We start from the raw sequence: 7,031 nt of genomic DNA, 5'->3' as shown, positions 1-7,031 counted from the left end.
ATTTGAGGCCACACACTCTGTGAGTAGTCACCAATGTCTCTGACTTTGGAATTATAACCCAGTGCTTTTTCTTATCTTAGGTATGAGAAGTTCTGTATTACTGTGAAGCATATACATAACCACAGAATTGCGCAGATGGAGAACTGTAAATGGTAGGAACCTGGCCAATTTTCCCTTGGGAATTCCAGTACTACTGCTCCCTTTCTCTTTATTCTCTCCAGACCATACATGGTGAGGGAGGGCAGTACGTTTATTGAGGGGCTTTAATGGGGACATGGCTTAGGACCTTCACAACAGAGGCATTTTATAAGGTTTGGCCAAAAGACTCCACTGCATTTTCCATGTGATACATTTTTGAACTGAAGATGTGGTTTGAGAATTTAATAGCTCTCAGCAGTTCTTGCTTGTTAAACCACTTTATTTTCTCTGTTTGAAAGGTTTGTGGAATTAAGTTGCAATGACTTGTAGTGAAATACAGAGTAGAGAAAAACAAAGCCCTCGAAGTGGGATACAGATTGGAGAAAAACACATTTTATTGTTTTAGTCACGAATGCCATTGGCTGGAAGCAGATGACTTAAATGAGTTGCTGCCTGCCAGACCACAGCATGTGGCAGACAAACAGAAAACAATGAGGTCATGCAGGAGTAACTCATTATCCCTAACACAGTATCAATTTTAATAGAAGCCTGATTGGTGCTTGGTGTGATGTATAAAATCACTGGACTAGAAGTCAAGATATGTGGGTTCTAGTTCTGCTTTTACTGGTAACCAGATGTATGATTTTAGTCAATTCCTCTTTTTTGGTCTCAGTTTCACTGTTTATGAACAAATAATAAATGGATAAGTTTAGGTGACACCCAGGGCTTTTTCCAGCTTGGCAATCAGTCAGGATATATTTATTTAGCACCAGTACGCTCCAGGAGCTTTATTATGTGCTGGGAATACGTTAATAAACAAAATGAATTTGATTTCTCCCTTTATTTTAGCGTGAAGAAAGAGCCAACAAATTGGTTTATAAGGCCTTCATAGGGCCTGAAATATTATTGAGTAAGAAAGCCCCAGGAGTTCTATCATTGTGCCTGAAGGGGGCTGTATATTTGTATCCAAATGGCAATTTTACTACCATTCCCCACTTTATGTTTTCATTACTTCTTGCTGGAGCAATAGCAATCCTCTCCTCACTGGTCTCTGTCTCTATCCTCAGTCCATCCATATAACCATCAAGATTGCTATTAGAAATTACTGTCAATGTTCCAAGAAACTATTAATATTATTCCCCTTAAAAAAAAAAAAAAAAGATCTTGTTTTCCCCATGCCAAACAAAAGCATGAACATGTTCCTTAAGAGGAAATCTGAAGCCCTTCGTGCTCTGGTCTGAAACTTCCTTTTCAATTTTTGCCCATCATATACATTAGCCTATGCTCTACTGAAGCCAAACTACTTATCCCAACAATAGTCTGTATCAGAATCTCATTAACCAGTGTCAGTTTCTGTCACTACCCTGGGAGCCCTTGGAGAGCAGAGATGGCTTCTTATTTATGTCTGAATCCCGGTGTGTAAACCAGCACTTGGTGGCACAGTAGACACTCAATAAATATTTGTGGAATTGATTGGATACCCTTTTGGCAGGATCTTGCCCTACTTGTTGTGACTCTCACACTATAAGCCCTCAATAAATAACTGTTGATTGTTGCTTAACCAGTTCTAGGCAATGGTCTGTGAACTGCTAGCATCTGCTTCCCTGGAGAGCTTGTTAGAAATAAAAATTCATGAGACATATTCCAAGTATCTTTGATTATGGGGACTAGGGAATCTCCAGGCTTCTCCAGAATTCTCATGCATGCTAAAATTGGAGAAGCATGTCCCTAAACCATTACCAGAAACTAATTTATAGACTCTGACTCATTTTTCATTTAATAAAAATGTGGTTATTTAACCAGTGCCAAAACACTTTGGCCAGGGGTTCCACTGGTTGATAACATCTAAAGACAAAGTCAGAGTAAAACCTGTGCATTGGTAAAATTGAGAAAAATGCCAAGAATTGTTTTTAAGCTGCTTTGTTCATCACAGTCCCACTGTGGTCTTTAGCTCTACTCCCAATGAAAAACAGAAAAAATAAACATTTGCAAAGGTTCTACAATGTGATCAAATTCCCCTATCTTGTGATATTGATATGTGCTAAGCAAGGGCTAGGGAGGTGTCAATCCTTCTAGATCTGTTAATCCTCCTAGATGATATACATAACTTTAATATAACTTCAATTTAATGAAACATCCTTGATATCAATCCTTTATTCACTGGTTAGATTCTTTATTTTTTCAACTAATATTTATTGAAGGCCTACTATGTGCAATCGTGCTAACTATTGTGGACTTACCAAAGAAAAGGCACAGTCTTTGGACTCAAATTGCTAACAGTATAATAAAAGAAACAATGTGCAATTTTAAGACAATGCCATTAGTATTCACTAAGAATAAACATCAGTTGTCAACCGGCCCAGAACATGAGCCCTAACTCAGCTTCTAGGGCTTATCAGGCTTCCCGAAGGAATTGGCACATTAGCTGAGGCCAGAAGCACAAGTAGGAGTTATTCAGGCTAGAGGTGCAAGGAGAAGGGACGGGGTGAGGCATAAGATAAAAGGATGTTCCAAGTAGAGGAAGTTGCATTTACACAGGCCAGAGAACAGGGCAGGATAGAAGCAAGGTGCTTGCATGGGACTGTGAGTTGTTTGGTCTGGATGGAGCACAGAATACACAAAGGACTGTGGAAAAATGAAGGTGATGAGACACAGGGACAAATCATGAAGTCCTCCTGAGCCATATTAAGGTGTCTGAAATTTATCCTAGACAATGGGTGAAAGAAATTCCGGTGAGGTAGGAGGAAAGGAGGTGAGTGTCAGCCAGAAAGAGCTGAAGAGGTTTAGAGCATCAAGATAGCCACAGTCTTATTTCTCTTAGTATGGCTGGACTGTGTAGAACTGATTGGACTGGAACAAGAGTGGAGGCAGGGAGGCCCAACAGAAGCACTGTGACCTAAACCAAGTCACAGGGGCGAAGGAATAAAGAATGGCTTCAAGAGCCTAAGTGCTGAGAAGCAACAGGATTGATGTAATATTGGATGTAGTAAGTCTAAGATGGTATCTAAGTTGGGCCTTGGGACAGCCTATGGCTATGGGTTCACTGAGAGGAAATTTAAGAGATGCAGGGGGATGGCTGTGGGTGTCAGGGTGTGGACGGTTGTAGGTGAGAGATCAATGACAGAGCTTTAATCTCAATGCGGGGATGTTGTTTGAAGGCTGGAGGTCTGTTGCTCTTCAGAGGCATGCTGTGAGAGCACCAGCTCCACTCTGAATGTTGCACAGACATGAATATACTCCATTGCATAGAATAAGAGCCTGCAAAGTGCTGTGGACTGAAGAAGAGGCGTAGTCATAAAACAGCTCTTTGTCGCATTATCCAGTTCAGTGAGCCAAGGAAAGGTCAGAACATGAAGACTCTGCCCCTGAGTTGCTCTATAACCTCGGCATTTTTTTCTTAATTTGTGAAGGGGGAGAAATATTAGATTAACCTTCTTTGTACAGCTTCCCTAAGGAATTCCCATTTAAAATACAGATAAAACATTATACACACTGAACATAGCCATACATGCATAACAACAGACCTGCCAAAATTATAAAAAAAAAAAAAGAAAGATTCCTAATCTGTGAATCTTTTCACCAGTCTGGAACTTCTCTGAAGCCACAAGTCCTGAGTTTTACAAACTGAGTGTTTACTACCTCATCCCTCAGCATAAGCTCAGGGGAGAATATAATATTTTCTCCTATGTAATTAAATGCAAGTAAAATGTTAACCTTAAATACATTTGCCTTGGGAATAGAAACACAGTGCACTTTTCACACCCTGATGCAGCATGTCTAAGCTTTTGGCCACTAGTTCTTTAAGACTACTCTGTTTAAGTGTTCTATTATTCCATTTCGATTTGAAGATCATATTGTGAAGGGAAAAAAATTCCCAAGATTTGTTTCAGAGATTTTGGACTTGAGTCTCAGATTTGATGTTGCCTAGCAGGGTGACCCTTGGCAGCCCTCTGTGTCTCTTACACATCAAATACTTCATCCACTCTATGGAATGAAGGTGAGAGTTCTTGTTTTGCTCTCATCACTGGCAGCACTCAACATTTATTTAGGAAGGATTTACCTAGGGCTTACGGTATGCAGGGCAGTTTGCTAGGTTTGGTGAAGCAGAAAGAATTTGTAGTATTGCTGTGGAGAGGCATATTTAATTGGAAACATTACAAAGTAACATGGCACTTACTATTCATTTCTTTAAACAACTGTAGAAGGGCAAAGAAGGGAATAACGAACAGTCTGGCTGAATCAAGGAAGGCTTCATAAAGGAGGTAGTATTTGAGCTATATCTTGAAGGGTCTAGGTGAGTAAATGTGTGCGGTTGAAAGCCTTTGTTTGCATTTGGAATACCATGTGATGAAGATTTAGAGTCATGCTTGGGGATTATGAGAGATAATTACTACTATTAAGAGTAAATGTGATCTATATGTATGAGTACAAATGAAGAAAAGATGCAAGGCTCTTCCATCAACAAGGCCTATACCTTTACCTATCACTACTTCCTTTACCTAAAGTATCCAGATATACCCTTGCAGCATCCCAGTGTGAGTGCTGCACATGAACTTTGTGGTCTGAAATAAGGGCAAAGTTATTACCCAAAGATATTACCCAAGGAATCCAAGAGCATGGAATTGGAATGATGGGTATGAGTCAAAGTCTTCAGTGTTCAACAAAGTTCAAAGCCAAGGAATCCAAGTTTCCATGCAAAGTCCAAAGGGTAGAAAAGAGGTCACAGGATGGAAACGAAATCAAGGGTTAAGTACAGAATGGAAAGTGGCATAGCACCAGATGATGAAAGAAGAAAAGGTCCTGGAATCTAGTACTGGAATATGGTACCTTTCTTTTATTGGTCATCGAGTACCTGGAACAAATTATAGATGGTTCATTTTATTGTTTCTCCTAATTCTACTTTTGTATTTCCTTAATGCTGCTTGTTTTACTATATGATCTGTACCTTGGTTCATTTGAACATAATAATAAAAAAACAATAAAAAATTTACTCTAAGAATATTAAAGATGTGGAAAAAGAAAAAAAGTTCAGGCTTTTAAATTCACCTTGAATGCCTGTTTATATTTACCTTCATTCTACTGTCCCAGGCATGAATTCATTCTGCAGATAGTCTAATTCCTTCCCTTTTTATTTCTCATAAGTTAACTTTTAGAAATGTTTATCCAAATTTCATTCAAATACCTACTAATGAAAGAAATTAAACCATTTTTTCTTATAAGATTTTCTTTTTTTAAATTTTTAAAAAATTTTTTTCAAGATTTTATTTATTTATTTGACAGAGAGACACATAGCAAGAGAGGAAACGCAAGCAAGGGGAGTGGGAGAGGGAGAAGCAGGCTTCCCTTGGAGTAGGGAGCCCGACGCGGGGCTCAATCCCAGGACCCTAGGATCGTGACCTGAACCGAAGGCAGACGCTTAACGACTGAGCCACCCAGGTGTCCCTAAGATTTTCTTTTTTAAGATTTGATGTGAAGATGGGAAAACATAATACTCAGAATGCATGAAAACAGACACTTTCCATTATTTGCAAAAGGGTGGGGAAAGATTTGTAAATATCTTATAAGTGAAGAATGTGAATACCTCCTGACCAAATAGTTTTACTCACAACATTGAGCAAAATTCTTAAAACTAAAAATCCACTTACTTTCAAAGAAATGCAAAATATAATAAGAATCTGTTTATACTCTAGTAGAATTTTGAAATTTAAAGAAAGAATTTTAATGTTCCATGTTGACAAGGCAGTGAAGAAATGGACATTCTCTAGGACTAATGAGACTTTAAAATAGTCAAAGCTTTCTAGTGAGCAGTATGACTATGCATGTAAGACTTTAATAAATGTCTCATACCATATGTCTTAGAAGATTCACTTCCAGACATTTAGCTTCTTGATGAAAAATATTATGGCCCCATGTTCTGACTGTCCCAGAAACTCATTTCACAATGAAGGAGGTGCAGCAATGAACATACATCCCTGGAATAGGAAGGCCTTTTAAAGTTAGTTTTAAACCCTTTCTGAACTTCAGGCTCTTCGTCTCTCTCTCATTAGAAAAAGAAATCTAAAGTCTAAGCCACACTTTGTGCAAAGACTATACGTTGAACATTTTTAACCCTGCGTTTGGCTCAATGTAGTGAGTCATCAGTTCATGCTCCTCTTTTTTTAATTACTAAATTATATTTTTATTTGAGATTTATTATACTTTTCAAATGGCAATTTTCTTTTAATTTTGTTGGAAAGGAACCACAGGTGTTTACGATAAAATTTGGGTAGCTCAGAGCCTAAGAAACCAATGTGCTCCAAATACCAAAAATACATATATACTATTAAAAAAGTTAAAATGAAATTAATAATTTCCTGTTTCTAATAACATTGTTTATTGAGTTCTCCGGTCTGCAGCTTATATTTTATATAATACCTCAAATGTACGGAAGTCTTTGAAGATGTAATATTATTTCTTTCTCACAACAACCTTGTGGATAAGGCTCTAATTTTGTTCCACTTTGCAGATGGTGAAAATAAGTCTCAGGGTGGTGAAGTGACCTGTGGAAGATTTCAGCTCATAGTTACTAGCTGGGCCTCAGAAGCATGTGTTCTGCCTACAGGACCCGGATTCTTTATACAACACCAGATGCATTCCTAGTCTCCTGTGACTTCTCAGAACTACCCCTGGAATGTATGACAATGCCTCCCTCCTAGACTATACATCTTTTTAAGAGTTTTTTTTTCAATGAGATCCTCTCTCTGTGCCTGAGACAAGAACATTCTATGGCCTCTAGGTGTCCTCTCTCTGAGGGCTCTTTTTTTTTTTTTTCTGAGGGCTCTTGATTCACAGCTGCTTTCTCTAGATCTTCACCTGTGTTCACCTCAGTGCCCTCCCTTATATCAGTTCAGCTT

The sequence above is a fragment of the Halichoerus grypus genome, chromosome 1 (assembly GCF_964656455.1).
Source record: "Halichoerus grypus chromosome 1, mHalGry1.hap1.1, whole genome shotgun sequence".
Lineage (NCBI taxonomy): Eukaryota > Metazoa > Chordata > Mammalia > Carnivora > Phocidae > Halichoerus > Halichoerus grypus.
The sequence above is the reverse complement of the archived record's forward strand: the minus strand, read 5'-3'. Positions refer to the sequence as shown.